Below are 18,436 nucleotides of genomic sequence, written 5' to 3' on the forward strand. Positions count from 1 at the left end.
TGTTCTTATATTGTGCTACAGCAGCGCGGGATTAGCCGAGCGGTCCAAGGCGCTGCAGTCATAGGCTGTGCGGCTAGTCCCGGCGGAGGTTCGAGTCCTCCCTCGGGCATGGGTGTGTGTGTTTGTCCTTAGGATAGTTCAGGTTAAGTAGTGTGTAAGCTTAGGGGCTGATGACCTTAGCAGTTAAATCCCATAAGATTTCACACACATTTGAACATTTTTTGAGAAAATGTAAACATATTGTGTTACATATTTCGTTATTTCTCCTAATATTGGCAAGTAAGTCTCTCAACCAAAATAAGTTCTCGAATAGTAAGGTTTAAGGTTAACGTTGGTGATGAAACGGCATCATTTTGATATTAAAAAAAATCTGTTGGGTTAAGAAAATGGCCGCCGTAATCGTGGAAACTGGACTGCCTTCAGTTGCTTAAAGCGGATCCCTCACTTGTTCATGTTCAAGTCCTGTATGAATTAGTACACAGTCTTATTCTCTCGCAGATTCCAAGAAGGTAATAAGGAAAGCTGAGCGTAGGAGGTGGAGTTTGTCTAAAATAACTAAAGTTATTGATACAGATCAGAAAAAGGAGATGAATTGTAAGAAGGCCAGCAAGCTTTTTAATGTTTCAAAAGCAACATTTATAGCGTTGTGCAACATAAAATATGATACACCTGAGGAAGCTGCAAATAGAAGCAGAGAAAGACCGACAATTTTGGGTAAAGACCGTAAATAACAACTGGTTTAGTGTTATCTTGGTACTGGAGCTTCTTTCTTTGGACTTACTCGTTATGACTTATCAAAAATAACCATACAGTTGGCCTAGATAAATAACACTGAACACCCATATACACTCATGTTCAGAAAAAGCACCTTGAACGACTAGAGATAGGACATTCACAGGTCATGAACATTAGTATGTTCTGCAGAAATGATTAGCATTTGAACCATTCGGCACGTAGGCTCAAGGTCAACATCGATATCGCTGATAACACCACCCACCGGTAAAATGTGCCTACGGCTCTTGTTGTCGCTATAAACCGAAGGTAATGGATCTGTGTGACTTGAGGAGACGTGCGGGACGCCTCGCAGATATATGATGATGTTCGGTTTGTGGGCGCTCGTCTGCGCGGTCATCAGCGCCCGTACAAAGCCTCAATTTTTACACAGTCCACTTTTGTACACAGTCCAATCGAGCCACTGCAAATCAAATGGCTCTGAGCATCATGGGACTTAACATCTGAGGTCATCAGTCCCCTAGAACTTAGAACTACTTAAACCTAACTAACCTAAGGACATCACACACATCCATGCCCGACGCAGGATTCAAACCTGCGACCGTAGCGGTCGCGCGGTTCCAGACTGAAGCGCCTAGAACCGCTCGGTCACATCGGCCGGTTGGCCCCTGCCACGAATGATGTTGATGATGACGAAATGATGAGGACAACACAAAGACCCAGTCCTCGGGGACAGACATAAACGCGAACCGTACCGTCAAATGAGTGACCTTGAAAGAGGACTGAAACGTCCTCTTAGAACAATTATACACGACTGTCCTTAAACTGATACACAATATTTTTTTAGCGCAACGCAATCTGACTTTCAAAAATCCCTACAAAAGAATGGCCCTGACTAACATTAACCTATAAATTTCACAAATCACTTACCTCACAAAAATCTTCGCTACTCAAGCTACTGCAATACAGCGAGCGCCACTACTGCCAGCTGAATAAAAGATTCAAAGTACTGAAGGCACTAACTACTGATAGGCATAGTTAGCAAATGAAAGATTTTGATAGAGAACAAACAATGCATTTACCTCAATAGTCATAATATATATAGCAATTCATGACAAATTACAAATCTCCGCCATCTCTCTCCCCACATCCACTACTGCTGGCGGCTCACCTCCAACTGCGCAACGCTACGCGCTGTTCACATCCAGCTGCCGCTGCCCAACACTACAATGGCAGACAACAATGCAAACTAGCCACAGACTGCACACAGCACAGCCAGTGATTATTATACAGAGGTGGCGTTACCAATGAAAAAACCTAAACAACCTACTTACAGGACGCATTATTGGCATGAGAGAATGTGATGCATCTATACCCGCCAGGATAGCCGAGAGCTCTAACGCGCTGCTTCCTGGACTCGGATAGGCGCGACGGCCCCGGATCGAATCCGCCCGGCGGATTAACGGCGACGGCCAGTGTGCCGGCCAGCCTGGATGTGGTTTCTAGGCGGTTTTCTACATCCTGCTAGGTGAATACCGCGTTGGTCCCACGTCTCGCCTCAGTTACACGACTCACAGACATTTGAAACACATACACACTATTTCACGATTAACAGTAGACGCAGACAGTTGGGGTACACTACTTCCGTCCTGAGGGGTACGGGGTGGCGGCAGGAAGGGCATCCGGCCACCCCTTAAAATTAACCATGCCAAATCCGGTTAACCATGGCCGACTCTGCGTAACCGCGGGACAAGGCGCAAGGGAGAGATAGATAGAATGTGATGCATCTATCCGGGAAATTGCTCGTTGTGTAAGCTGCAGTGTTTCTATAGAGCAACGGGTGTGTTTAGCATGGTCCACAGAAGGCCATAGAACACGACGAAATGTGTCAGGTCGCACCACCCAGACCACCCACTCGAGAAAATCGAAACTTCATCCTAATGGCATTGCAGGGCAGATCTGCGTCATCCACGGGTGTGACGCAACAGTGGAAAAGTGTAACACATCGCACACTATTAGGAATGACAGTCCGTCACATTTTATTGCGTCACGGGTTACGTGCGCGTCGTACACTTCTCCGCCTATTCTTGACGAATGTGCATAACATGCTACACGGAAACGGTGTTTGGAACGACGTTGCTGTGGTCAGCTATGGCATCAGATAGCGTTTTCAGGCGAATTCAGGTTCTGTTTGTTTGAATATGCTGGCCGCGTTTTCGTTTGCCGCAGGCAGGGGGAGCGGCAATACAGTGACTGCTAGAGAGCCTGTATAGGGAGAGAGTGGCCAACCGGACGATACGGTGGCCATTTTTCAGCCAAACTGCGGGCGGGACATTTGAATGGCCATTAGTGGAGTAGTGGAGTACACACTCACCGAATCAAAAGCACAAGACAATATGGCGAAATCATTCGTTAAATGCCTTTGTTTATAAGAATAATATGTTATAATAATTTTCACACAGGCAATTTTAGGTCTGTTTTCAAATTTAACTATATTTTGCAAGTTGTTTTATATGTAGTAAAAAGAAAAAACGACTTACTTCGCATAGATAAGAGTACTTGGTTGGTTTCCACAAGGCTCCTGTTTGATTTATGTCAGCCCTGTTGACTGCGACTGCCCACTGCTCTCGTCTTTCTTCATTGCGTGGAAATGCTAACGTGCGAAATCCACCTTCGCCTCTATTGGAACAACCAAATGCAGCACAACCTGGCATCGTTTACGAACGTCTGCAGAACGAATTACAGATGTCAAAAACAATACTGTACAATTACTAACGTGTTTACTTCAAATATGTAGGCCTACCGACTTCATCACAAAACGCTTCATTATTTCAACTCGTATTTAAGATCGCAAACGCTAATTACGTACTAAAAACGATATACAACTAATTCGAACATGCATGCACAACGCATAACAAGTCTCTCAGTAATTCAAATATCTTTTAATCGTTTTCAAAAGTCCTCTGAACTTCAATTCAAATCAAAAGCACGGCGAACATAGGAAGCGCGAGAAACGTTTGGCGCCATTTTTCTGCCAAAGCTAATCAACCAATCACGGGCAACTTCACCTATGGCCACTCTCTCCCTATACAGGCTCTCTAGTGCCTGCATTCGCACAAGACATACAGCGAGGTCTTACGGTGTGGGGAGCTGTGGGGTACAACCACAAATCACAACTGGTGCGTGTCCAGGGCACTGTGACCAATGTGACCTAAGTGAATGACATCCTGCGGCCTGTAGGCATACCCTTTCCGCATAACACCCCAGACGTCATTTTCCAGCAAGACAATGCACGACCACATGCTGCACGAACACGTGTCTTTTTGATGCCACAGGGTGTCAGCCTTTTGCTGTGGCCCGCCAGATCACCACACTTGTTGCCAGTCGAAAATGTGTGGGATATGGTGAAACAACGGGTGCAGCACTGTGACCCATTGCCGTCCACTTCGGAACCAGATAAATGTAGCATGGATGGCTGTATGACAGGACGCCGTTGGCGCCTTATAGGCGTCGATGCCAAATCGCACGGAACATCAGATCTGTCTCCAGTCGCGCACATATGGAACATCATCGGACGACAGTTCCAGCGTCACCCACAACCAGCATTAACTATCACTGTATTGACCGACTAAGTGTAACAGGCGTGGAGCCCTATCTCACAAACTGACATCTGACACATGTACGACACAATGCACGCACATTTGTATGCTTGAAACCAATATTCTGGCGGTTACACCGGTTATCAGTGTACCAGCATTTCACATTTACAACGGTTTATCTCGCGCTTACATTAACCTGTGATCTCGCAATGTCAGTCACTTACATATGTTACATAGACAACTGTATTTCAGAAATTTCATCGTTACACATTAATTATTTCTTTGTGTTGCGATTTTTTTCTGTCAGTGTATTATTCACTTGGGTACAAATATGTTGTAAATAAGATATATATCTAGAAGATCTGATTTTAAGGGTTGTTCAATTTATTGCATCCGTTTCCTAAGCTTCTACATACGTAGTCCATTTTCTTTCCTTGTAATAAATTTCTTCCCACGAAAAGGACTCAGAGATACGTATTTACAGCCAGAACTTATAAGAAAAAAAACTCCATTTCCCGCAGTCAAGCGTAATCAACATTTCAACGTTTAGCTATGTTACCGCATTTACGTTCGTTATTTTCAAAATTGATAGTAGACGAAACATTAACGTTTTCGACAGTGTGTGAGTTTTGAATGTAGCGCACATAAGTATGTTTAAAAGAATGGAGTCTGATACCTTCTTTCATGTGGTTTCGCTATATCGCAGAACACATGGATGTAACAACAAGATCAGCACCGTGGATGAGGTGTGGCGGAAGGGTTGTTTATACGTGCAGAACGTTAAGATCCATTTGTTTACCTACTTTTTAATTTTTTTACTTTTCTAGGAACATTTGTCCACGCACCAAAAAAAATTCCAATTGCTTGAACAATGAGACTATTAACGAATATTTTTTGTACCGATCGCTTTCGTGCGCATTAAAACCTCCGGAAGCTGTACTTCTATTACTGGTACCGCTACTACTACTACTGCTACTAATGTTACTAACAATAATAATAATCTAAAAACATCTTACTTATAATTTGAAGCTTCGAAAAATTTCCAAATTCTATCTGTCATTCATCCTAAAGCCAGATTAGAGTTTTTTTTTATTTTTTTTTTTTTTAGCAGAAACACTGCATTTTTGCTACCTGTTGCACGTTTCAATAATGAAATAGTGGGTAAATGGACCGAGGATGACTCACTTTTAGAAAACATTGCGTTTGTGTCTGACTTCCCCACAGACTTCTAATGAACAAAGTAAGAGCATATGTACTATCAGACCAATTGTGTGATTGGATTGAAGAGTTTCTAGATAACAGAACGCAGCATGTCATTCTCAATGGAGAGAAGTCTTCCGAAGTAAGAGTGATTTCAGGTGTGCCGCAGGGGAGTGTCGTAGGACCGTTGCTATTCGTAATATACAGGGTGTTACAAAAAGATACGGCAAAACTTTCAGGAAACATTCCTCACACACAAAGAAAGAAAATATGTTACGTGGACATGTGTCCGGAAACGCTTACTTTCCGTGTTACACCTCATTTTATTACTTGTAACGCCGGAAATGCATATCCTGCTATTTCCATCTATTGTACTATAAACTTTTCCTTATTTTGTTACGTTAAGATATGACATTTCTGTGTATTTATATATTGTAATTGTTTTAATATATATATATATATATATATATATATATATATATATATATACGTGCATTTATGTCGATGTATAATTGGTTTGTTTTGTAAATACTATTTGTATTTTTACGCTCGGTCTTGCCTAGGGAAAAATATGCTACCGAACGATTACATCGACAGGTCGTGTGAAGAACCAAAGTGTTTAGGATCTTTGGTAGTGTTAACTCTGCCGCGTGGAGCGCGGGCAGAGCGGAGTCTGGCGGGAGTAGGGCAGTGGAGGAGGTGTGTTGTGTGACGCTCCCGCGAGTTGCCGCTCTTTCGGGGTTTGGTAGCATGTAATTGCGCTCGACTTGCTATGATAGTTTCTGACACGGTGTAGCGGACGGGAAGCATTAGCTGGCGCACATCAAGAGCCCGTTTCGCCTGGTGACCGTGTCGAGAAGAAGGCGCGCCAACATCCAGCTTCTACAACAGCGACGGCCGACAATGAGTGACTGTCGCCACCTCCTCGATCGACGACTTCCAACCATCAATCAAACAACAAGGAAGACTGGAAGCACGTAAAGTTTAGAACTGCACGGCAGACCTCAGCTTTTCAAACTGCTCAAATCACAAAATTACAGCAACATAGCATGAACCTTTGTTGCTCATTGTCCCAATTGCATTATCAAGCAGGGTCCCTTCCTTTTCCGGAATGAACCCGAGTGTCGTTGAAATTCAAACGCCAGCATTAAAGTAATATCATTCCATTTCACTGCTTTAATTTCAAAGTTCAGTTAAGGTATTCATAGCTGGCTACAATATTTAGATTACACAAGCACAAATTATGAGTGCGAGTTTTGTTACCATATTTTAGCTTTCCTGTGACTGCAGCTCAGCTTGGTACGTACTAAATGTTACTATTGTTAATTGTCCAGAATCATTTAACTGAAGTTCAAAGTTAAATCTCTTATTTCTAAATTGCGTAGATTCAAGTAGCTTTTGAAATTGTTGTTGAGGTAGCCCAAGACTAACCTTATTTTACTGAATTTCGTAGTGCTTCAGAAACAAAGTTCACTATTAATTTCAGTCGCTAAATTAACTTTCAATTTTCCGGTTTTATTAATTCTTTTGCTAAATTAAGTCAGAGTGTAGCGAGATTTATCACTTCTGACAAACTTTCAATTTTCACACTACACGTGTCAACCTTCAGTTGCCACGCTTCTAGTGCTAATTATATGTGTAATAACCTTTCTTTTTCAGTTATTATAGTAATTGTCCTTAGGACTGGCGACCGTAATTTCCCCCAAATCTCAAATATCTAATTACCGCTAGTTAATTGTTAACGTAACGGCCGCACATTTACTTTCTTTATTAACTTTACCCGTTTTCAAAATTGATTTCCACCAGTTTCATTTGCATTTTTCCTTTCATTTAGATGTAACCACTTCCTCCATCTTTACCGACAGATTAACTTCGGTGACGATTGCTTTCCCCATATTTCCATTAGATATACGCGGTTTAATTTTTCACTGTCATTAAGGTCGATAAGAGAGGGGCAGGTTACATACTTCTCTTCAAATCACATGGATCATAATGGAAACACACAGCAACAGAACGTACCAGCGTGACATCAAACACTTTGTGACAGGAAATGTTCAAAATATCTTCCGTTAGCGAGGATACATGCTTCCACCCTCCGTCGCATGGAATCCCTGATGCGCTGATGCAGCCCTGGAGAATGGCGTATTGTATCACAGCCATCCACAATACGAGCAGGAAGAGTCTCTACATTTGGTACCGGGGTTGCGTAGACAAGAGCTTTCAAATGCCCCCATAGATGAAAGTCAAGAGGGTTGAGGTCAGGAGAGCGTGGAAGCCATGGAATTAGTCCGCCTCTACGAATCCATCGGTCACCGAATCTGTTGTTGAGAAGCGTACGAACACTTCGACTGAAATGTGCAGGAGCTCCATCGTGCATGAACCACATGTTGTGTCGTACTTGTAAAGGCACATGTTCTAGCAGCACAGGTAGAGTATCCCGTATGAAATCATGATAACGTGCTCCATTGAATCGAGGAAGTACAGTACATACTGACGAAACTAAAATGAGCTCTAACATGGAAATTACGCGTTTCCGGAGACATGTCTACATAACATCTTTTCTTTATTTGTGTGTGAGGAATGTTTCCTGAAAGTTTGGCCGTACCTTTTTGTAACATCCTGTATATAAATGTCTTTGTGGATAACATCGGAAGTTCACTGAGGCTTTTTGCGGATGATGCTGTAGTACATCGAGAGATTGTAACAATGGAAACTTGTACTGAAATGCAGGAGGATCTACAACGAATTGACGCATGGTGCAGGGAATGGCAATTGATTCTCAATGTAGACAAATGTGATGTGCTGCAAATACATAGAAAGAAAGATCCTTTATCATTTAGCTACAATATAGCAGGTCAGCAACTGGAAGCAGATAATTCCATAAATTATCTGGGAGTAGGCATTAGGAGTGATTTAAAATGGAATGACCTTATAAAATTAATCGTCGGTAAATCAGATGCCGGACTGAGATTCATTGGAAGAATCCTAAGGAAATGCAGTCCGAAAATAAAGGAAGTAGGTTACAGTACACTTGTTCGCCCACTGCTTGAATACTGCTCACAGCGGTGTGGGATCCGTGCCAGATAGGGTTGATAGAAGAAATAGAGAAGATCCAACGGAGAGCAGCGCTCTTCGTTACAGGATCATTTACTAATCGCGAAAGCGTTACGGAGGTGATAGATGAATTCCAGTCGAAGACTCTGCAAGAGAGATGCTCAGTAGCTCGGTACGGGCTTTTGTTGAAGTTTCGAGAAGATACCTCCGCCAAGGAGTCGAGCAGTACATTGCTCCCTCTTACTTATATCTTGCGAAGATACCATGAGGATAAAATCAGAGAGATTAGAGCCCACACAGAGGCCTACCGACAATCTTTATTTCCACGAACAATACGAGACTGGAATAGAAGGGAGAACCGATAGAGATACTCAAGGTACCCTTCGCCATACGCCGTCAGGTGGCTTGCGGAGTATGGATGTCGATGTAGATGTATACTTAACATGAATAGATAAATCAAATTTTAAGTTTTCTTCCAACAGTAGAAGAAATGAGGATGTCGAGAAAGCTTGGTGGCAATATGACGCACTCATAGCACTCCGTCATCAGGCCACAGGTGGCCTATCGGGGACCATCCGACCGCCGTGTCATCCTCAATGAGGATGCGGAGAGGAGGGGCGTGTGGTCAGCACACCGCTCCCGGTCGTTACGATGGTTTTCTTTGACCGGAACCGCTACTATTCGCTCGAGTAGCTCCTCAATTGGCATTAGGAGGCTGAGTGCCCCCCCAAAAATGGCAACAGCCCATGATGGCCCGGATGGTCACCCATCCATGTGCCGGCCACGCCCGACAGCGCTTAACTTCGGTGATCTGACGGGAACCGGTGTATCCACTGCGGCAAGGCCGTTGCCCTACGCACTCATAGTGTACCGTACAAATTGGTTATATTAGAAAAGAAATCATGAGAGCTCTTTAAGGAGAAGAAAAGCAACGCTATCGTACACCGTCAACTGGAAATACACTTCAAGGAAAATAAAAAAAAAAAAAAAGATCACGACGTCCATCGAAGGAATTATCCGAATGCGTTGGAAATCGGTAGATGTGATGTACATGTGCAGCCAAACAAATTGTAACGATTTCAGAAAAAAACTGGATTATTTGTTCAAGAGAAAGACCTTCACAAATTGAGCAAGTCAGTAACGCGTAGGTCGACCTCTGCCCTTATGAAACCAGTTATTCGGCTTGGCATTGATTGATAGAGTTATTGGATGTCGTACTAAGGCATATCATGCCATATTCTGTCCAATTGGCGTTTTAGATTGTCAAAATCCCGAGGTGGTTGGAGGCTTCTGCCCGTAATGCACCAAACGTTCTTAGTGGGGGAGAGGTTGGGTGACCTTGCTGGCCAAGGAAGGATCTGGCAAGCACGCAGACAAGCAGAAGGAACTGTCGCCATGTTAGGGCGGATATTATCTCGCTGATATATAAGCACAGGATGGCTTGCCATGAAGGGAAACAAAACGGGGAGTAGAATATCGTCGACGTACTGCTGTGCTGTCGTGGATGAGAACCAAACGCGTCCTGCTGTGAAACGAAACGGCACCCCAGGTCTGGGGTCGGGCCGTACGGCGGCCGATGGGCAGGTTGGTACTCCACCGCTGTCGACGGCGTCTCCTGACACGCGTTCACTGTCCATCGGGCTCAGTTCGGAGCTGGAATCATCACTCAAGATAATTATATTCCAGTCACTGAGGATCCAGGCCGAAGACGTGTCTGGAGACACGCCGCACAGCGGTGGGATACCAGTCTGACTGTCCCCCGCCGTACTTACCAGGAGTTATAATCTGGGGTGCCATTTCATTTCGTAGCAGGACCCTTTTCGGCCGGCCGAAGTGGCCGTGCGGTTAAAGGCGCTGCAGTCTGGAACCGCAAGACCGCTACGATCGCAGGTTCGAATCCTGCCTCGGGCATGGATGTTTGTGATGTCCTTAGGTTAGTTAGGTTTAACTAGTTCTAAGTTCTAGGGGACTAATGACCTCAGCAGTTGAGTCCCATAGTGCTCAGAGCCATTTGAACCATTTTTTTGACCCTTTTCATTGTCATCCGCGGCATCCTTGCAGCACAGCTGTATGTCGATGATTTTCTACATCGCGTTTTGTTGCCCTTCCTAGCAAGCCATCCTGAGCCTTGAAAGAGATCCGTGATCCTACAAACATAGATATTAGTGTCAGACGCGCAGGTCGATAGTGCACAGGAGTCGTTTGTCGAGCCCTGCAGGAGGCAGTGATCCTAGAGTCGAGTGCGCAATAGTACTGGAGAGTGTCGAGTGAGAAGTAGTACGGGAGAGACGGGCAAGAATGGTGGTCGAGTGAGTAGTAAACCGTTAATTCATCGGAGTATGCCAAATGAGCGCGTCCCCCTGATCGTCGTGGGGTTGACCCTCATCGATACCGATTCGCGAGTGATACAAAACCAAAAGTGACAAGTGCCGAATTAAGTGCTTCCCGTCAACCGCGTCGGCCAGCAACAACCATGGGTTGCAGTGAGGATTGTTGTGAATGTTAACCATCATCATTGCGTGTGACGAAGTACTTGAAATCAGCAACCAATAAAAAGATATAACCGTAATTAATCGTGTAAGGCGAAGGTACCAACTGCCTCAGAATTTGTGTGTTCGTAGAAAATACATATCAGTTTGTACATCGCAACCTTTATGGTCTTTAACAATAGTCAAACTTTAAATCATTCCACTATTCAGTCTCAGAACAGCCGCACTCGGTTGAAATACCCCCGAAACCACAGAAAACCGATAGCCTTTCATCCATTAAGCACACGGTCATATAATCATAGTAATTAACCGTTTGGTGGCTTCGGTAAATCACACACAAAACCCAATAAAGGACATAAAACGGGGGTGTTTCAGCCTACAATTCAGCAAGACAATGCCTGCCCGCACACGATGCTTGTCTTTGCGCGCGATAAACAAGGTCGCCGGGACTCTGCCCAATGGAGAACATCTGGAGCATTATGGGCAGGCCACTCCAAACTTCTCGGCACTTTGACGCGCCAGTTGGATAGAATTTGCCAGGATGACCCTCAGAAAGATATCCAACAACTCTGTCAATCAATGCCAAGCCGAATAACTGCTTACTTAAGGGCCAGAGGTGACCAACGCGTTACTGACCTCCTGTATTTGAGAAGTTCTTTCTCTTGAATAATTAATTCAGTTTTTCTGAAACTGAAATCTCATCTCCCGATTTCCGTCTAATTCCCCCGCTATGCGTCGCTTTTTTTTATTTTTTATTTTATTTTAAGAGTATATTTAAGGAAACAGAAGCAAAGGAGGCATCGCAAAACTATTTGCTGAATTTCGGCTTTAGCAACTAAACAATTTAAATGTTCACGTCTTCTTCGCACTAGCTATTGCGTTGGCAGCAGTCCAAACGGTGCTGTATGAATCACTGGGCTTCTGTAGTACAGCTATTCTGAAATCAAAGTGAAATTAATTTACACGTGAGAGCCAGGAAGTTTCTTACGTGTAAAGCGTCAGTCTGAGTTTCCTGAGTTAACTACAATCTGCGACGCTGCCAGCACAGTGACGCACAGTGCCGCCATCCCCTCGGCTACGCGCACTGCCTGTCCTATCCGCGGAGACGGCTGGGAGTCGGAGCGAGATAAGGCGGAGGGCAGCGGGGCTGATTATCGCCGAGGGAGTGGTCGTCATGGCGACCGACGTAGAGGATACCGCCACGCGGGGTGGACCGCCGCTCCCCTAATGCTAAAGCAAACACCACGCGGCACTCTCCAAGGCGAAATTCCGGCTCTGTCGGCGCCAAAAGTGCTCCTCAAGCTTAAGCTCTCTTTTAGATACTGTCCCAACAACATCAGAGTTCATATCATTGCATCTTCCGCTTTCCTTTCTGTATTTTTTTTCAGTGTATTAATATCGCCTTAATTGGAGACAGAGCCGGCCGCTGTTGCTGAGCGGTTCTAGGCGCTTCAGTCCAGAACCGCGGTGCTACTACGGTCGCAGGTTCGAATCCTGCCTCGGTCATGGATGTGTGTGATGTCCTTAGATTAGTTAGGTTTAAATATTTCTATATCTGGGGGACTGAGGACCTCAGATGTTAAGTCCCATAGTGCTTAGAGCCAAATGTGTGTTCAAATGTGTGTGAAATCTTATGGGACTTAACTGCTATGGTCATCAGTCCCTAAGCTTACACACTACTTAACCTAAATTATCCTAAGGACAAACACACAGACCCGTGCCCGAGGGAGGACTCGAACCTCCGCCGGGACCAGCCGCACGGTCCATGACTGCAGATCCCAAGACCGCTCGGCTAATCCCGTGCGGCGCTTTGAGCCATTTGAACCATTTGGAGACAGAGTTGGGCCTGGAAACAGAAGACGCAATGGGGGGAAAATAGAATCTTTGAGATAATATGTACCTCACTAAAATATACCGTTTTTCTCCGATAATACTTGGTGAAGCTTATCAAACAGAGAGTTTTACAAGAACGTCTCCTTGATGAAAAAAAAAAAAAGTGGCCAACATTTGTAAGTGGGCTGATTCTGTGTTGGCAGCGCTGTGTAGCGCTTTGCATTGCATCTCTGACTGCGCTTTCTTTGTAAGAGACTTTGTGGCTGGTCGGACTCGTAGTTGGAAGTTAATCGCCAGTAGCGTTGGGCAGTTGGAAGTTAGTCACCAGCAGTGATGGAAGTACTGTTGGGGAGTTGGAGGTGAACAGCCAGCAGTGATGGATGTTAGATGTGAGAAGTTAGCATTGATGGAACGTAGAGGTTTGAACTGTTGGCGTGGGCTAACGATCTGTACAGGTTCGCTTTGGAGATTGAATATTATTCATGATTATATACCTTTGTACCAGATGTCAATGACGATTTATATTGGTGTTTTAACTGGATATCAACACTATCAAGGTAAAAAAAATACATTATTTGGTTTGGAACAAATCCTTTCCTTTGCTAACCACATGCCTATTAGGAGTTAGTGGCTTTAGTAGTTTGTATCTTTTATTTAGCGGGCAGTATTGACGCTCGCTGCATTGCAGTAGTTCGCGTGATGAAGATTTTTGTGAGGTAAGTGTTTAATGAAATGTATCGGTTACTCTTAAGATTTCTTTTTAGTCAGAGCCATTCTTTTGAATTAATTACTTGAGGTCAGGTTGTAATTTTTTTGAGCACTGAGATTGCGTTGCTCTAGAATATTGTGGGTCAGTATTGACATGATAAGAAAAACTAAAGAGAAAGTGGGCTCAGTACGTTCAGTTTGACTCAACTGTTTCAGAATCAAATAACATAGAAGTTCCATCTTCTCAGTCATTCTGCAATTTAAGTATAGACACACTCATTTAAATAAAGAAGTTTCACATCTAGTGACGGTGGGGGTACCGACTGTCCTGCTCGGTTGATAGCGTTTCTCGGTCCTGCATTTTCTCCCTCATGGTGAACAACGTTTGCCTCTACCGACCACAACTTATAAATCAACAAAACGTTTCGGTCTGTAGTATTTTTTTCTTATATTTGCAGTTTTCAGTTAATTTCTCCTTCGATCTTTGCATGTCTATCATCCATGGAGGAAGATATTGGTTTTGTAATAGAAACTTCTAATCATGGAAAACTAACAGATTAAAGCAGTGTTCCTGTGCGGGACCCAAATACAAATTATCGTCTTCCACAGTCAATACAGATTTAAAAGTTTCAGTTCTATTTCCGCTGTTTGCTTCACCAATATATTCCACCTTCGGTCATAACTAAACATCTGTCGGACGTGAGGACTAACTTTGGCTCACGCTGGCACTGTAATTGAAATAATTTAGAGAATAATTCAAATCTTTCGCAAATAATGTCGAACGGTATGAATCATTCCACAGTTAAACAGTCTTTACAAAAGGTGATGATGCGTGATAGACACACTCTATTAATGTCTCAGGTAGGATAATAAAAATGATCAGATGAATACCAGTTTCGAGATCGAAATGATGTGCTAACTATTCATCAGTCACTAGTGGTTATAATAACGTTAGGATGCAACAATATTAAAATACATTGGCAACAAAGCACGTCTGATGTGTTAAAAGAATGATATAAGAGCCAACATCATATCATAGCAAATGTCATGAAAACAGGTATGTACTCGTATGTACGAAGTTGCACAATGCTGCAGATAAAAAATAAGTCCGCAACTTGTTTTATAATTGAAATAAGTTGTTGTAGATCCATCATGAGTTAAGAAGTTTCTCTTTTTTTTTAATTTGTTGTTGGTAAGTAGTTAAGTAGTTTCGGACACCTATATCCGTTCTCAAACCATCCGTATCGTAATTGTTACAATACAGGCGAAAGCCTAAAATTTCCCCTTCAGTGACGATCGAAGCGGTACTATGGCCGGGTCGACAGTAATAAATGCACCACATAAGACAGTTCTGCAATGTTTGTCCTGTGTGGTCTGTTTACTGTAGTTGAATCGGCACTAGTGCCGCTTTGATCGCCACTGCAGAGGCAGTTTTTATATATAGGCTTTCGCTTGTATTGCCACACTCACTACCGCGATGGTTTGAAAATGGCCACAGGTGTCTGAAACTAGCCACCATAAAGAAACTTTTAAAAAAATTCTTAATGAAACTTATGACGGAGCTACAACTATTTATTTCAGGGTTATATGAGCAGCATTGTGTCGTCCAAGACTGACAGTCAGTAAAGAGAAAGGGCAGGACTAACGATTTAAGTGCGTGTAAACTATGAAATTAATTTTTTTGAAAGAAGAGCGTCTTCCTACATCAACAACCAGAAATACAGTTTTTTGTATGGCAATGAACAGAATCCGCACGAAACGCCTCGCTTTGGTAATATCTAATTAATTATTTTCGGCTTTTTCAAACTGTTCAGGAGAGGTGTGATAAGACCTACGTTACAAAGAGCATTAACTGAATCTTATCAACATATATTAGCTGCGTTGTGGCATTTATGCAACGTAAATTCTTACGTGAGTGAAGTTTTCATGTGCAGTTTTTGCGTCACCAGTACTGGCACACTCGTGTTTGAGCAAGCTCTGTAGACTCTGACAAGCGCAATCTCCAAATTTGTTTCCATGTAACCACGAACGTACAATCACCTATTATGAGTCGGGCCTCCACAACGTAGAGAGCTTTAACCAGAATTAGTTTCTCATTGTTTGTAGATGTATTAAAAATCCCCAGCTGTGGTTGCATTGTGAAATTAATTATGCAGAAATCGCATGTTAGAGCGCAGCCTGTTGGTTCCTGCACTGTAGTAGGTAAGGTTAGGTAAGACTGACAAGTTGATGAAGTGTGGCTAGCCTTCAAGGACGCAGTAATAGCAGCAATACCAATCTAATGGCATGTACCCTGTAGACTGCTGCTTACTTTAAAAGTGTGTTATGTCCAACAGCGCGTTGTCAATTAGGTATTTTCTTGTTCTAATTTCGAGTCGGCCGATGTACTTTTATTGTGTTCCTCAACAACACGACTGTTAAATTCAGAGTAAGAATAAGCCTTGTTGTTGTTGTGGTCTTCAGTCCAGAGACTGGTTTGATACAGCTCTCCATGTTACCCTGTCCTGTGGAAGCTGCTTAGTCTTACCACAAGAGAATATCAGAATTTTGTCAGGTTGATATGACTCATTCTGAAGCATCAAGTAATACCGAATTTCATAATGGAAGTAAATATGAGGGTAGGGGTAAACTGGTAGAGAAAGATCAAACAGTGAGCTGGTTGGAATGAATGTAGGTTGGAGCAGTTATGCAGAGATGAAGAGACTTACATAGCACAGACCAGCTTGGAGAGCTGCATCATAGGAGTCATCGGAGTGAAGACTACAAGAATAAAGTGTTACTACCTAGTAAGTGAGTGCGGGTCGTAAGTTGTGCAGCAGGTAGGTCACTTACACGTGATAGGCAAAAATCCCAGGCTCGACTCTCGGTCTGGTACACTGTAATAAAGGGTAATGCTCGTTTCATAACAATTCCTGCAGACGTGACGTCCTTTTGACCGCATGATCGGCTATCGACTTTGTCACAAGGAAGAATATGAATATTGGTCCTCGATTCTCTCGAAGCAATTTAAGCTGTCCATTTAGATTCCTGCCTAATCACACAGTCTTGTTCGGAAATCGCTGAATATTCATTTCATCCTTCGTTCTCAGATCAGACTGAATGTAAATGGCTCTGAGGACTATGGGACTTAATATCTGTGGTCATCAGTCCCCTAGAACTGAGAACTACTTAAACCCAACTAACCTAAGGACATCACACACATCCATGCCCGATGCAGGATTCGAGTCTGCGACCGTAGTGGTCACGCGGTTCCAGACTGAAGCGTGAATGTAAATAACATCCAATATTGCAGAACATACTTGTATTACATTCATGAGAAAATAACAGTACATGTTAGCAAAGCTAACATCCAAAACTTGGGTGTAACTGCATGCGAACCAACAACTTTCGATGCCAGAACAACAATTTAACCACGTGATCCTTAACTCCGATGTTCTTTATCATATTCCCTCTTGAAGGCTTGTATCGTTGATTATTAAGTGACACGTAATGATAATGGTGATGTGTTTGAAATAAATTTTTAGTACTCCGTTACACTGAAACGGCATACTGAAAATTACAAAAGAAGTGTGTTCAATTCTTAATTTGTACATTATTGGCGATAATAACTCACTCCTGAGAGAGTAGTCTTACACGAAGGTATTAACCGTCGATAAATCATTACGTGATATTTTATTATAGTAATAATTAAAATAAATCGTTCCAAGAATGACGTGTTCTTGTGAATCTCCGGTATGCGCGCACGAAATTTTGTGAGAGGCTCGTATCGAGTGCTAACGGAAGTCGATGCCCGATCACGCGGTTTTCGTTATTGTGTGTGACGTCAAAATGACGTCACATCTTCATGAAATGTTGTGAAACGAGCGTTATCCAGCAATAAGCTGCCAAGAAGTTTTAAAGTAAAAGATATAAGATGCGAGACGAGCTGAGGATGGGCTTCTGTAGCTCGCTAGACGGGTGGGGGGGCGGGGGGGAGGAGGGGAGAGGGGGAGGGGCGGAGAGGGGGGGTGATGTCAGCCCCGTATTACTCGTGTAGGCAAATGCTGAGCTTGCTCTCTTTTCCCTTCATAGAATGCTATATACAAATAATTAAACACGAAAACACACATAACACAGTTTACAGGACTCACAGACAGATGGCGCACACGACTTCATTTCCTCATGTTTAGTGACTACTTTGGCGTCAGGAAATGTATCCGGACACAAATTTTTGGAGTCCTTATGACAGGATAAACACGAGGACTGAAAGAGAGAGAGAGAGAGAGAGAGAGAGAGCGGAATATATCTACATATTAAGCGACAAAACGTATCCGTCTTCTACCCTTAGGAGCGAGCAGACAAACCTAAATCATTAATCTTGAGCAAACTGTACTTGCAACTATACTATTCCGTACTTTCTCGTTTGTTCCGGCTTGTTAGCCCCTGACGCTCTGTGGCATAATTTGGAAATAACAGCAACTGTGCTGTCAATTCGCCTTAATTCTTCTTCCCCCTACGAATTAGCAGGATTGGGAGGGGTCTGAGTGTTGCGAGCTCGGTATTCCTTCCTGTTCCTCACCGAGACTCATCTCGCCGCTTTCGTCGCACGTTGCGGTTGTAGCGGACACTGATATCGCAGTCAACGCACCACCCCCGGCCGCTGTGGCCGAGCGGTTTGAGGCGCTTCAGTCCGGAACCACGCGGCTGCTACGGTGGCAGGTTCGAATGCTGCCTCGGGCATGGATGTGTGTGTTGTCCTTAGGTTAGTTAGGTTTAAGTAGTTCTACGTCTAGGGGACTGATGACCTCAGATGCTAAGTCCCAAAGTGCTTAGAGCCGTTTG

The 18,436-nt window shown here is 43.5% G+C and overlaps 1 pseudogene; it reads right to left on the minus strand.

Annotated features, from left to right (window-relative positions):
* Positions 1-9,319: 9,319 nt before the first annotated feature.
* Positions 9,320-9,437, minus strand: LOC126427126 (5S ribosomal RNA; annotated as a pseudogene).
* Positions 9,438-18,436: the final 8,999 nt, after the last annotated feature.

This window comes from Schistocerca serialis, chromosome 1 (assembly GCF_023864345.2).
Source record: "Schistocerca serialis cubense isolate TAMUIC-IGC-003099 chromosome 1, iqSchSeri2.2, whole genome shotgun sequence".
Classification (NCBI taxonomy): domain Eukaryota; kingdom Metazoa; phylum Arthropoda; class Insecta; order Orthoptera; family Acrididae; genus Schistocerca; species Schistocerca serialis.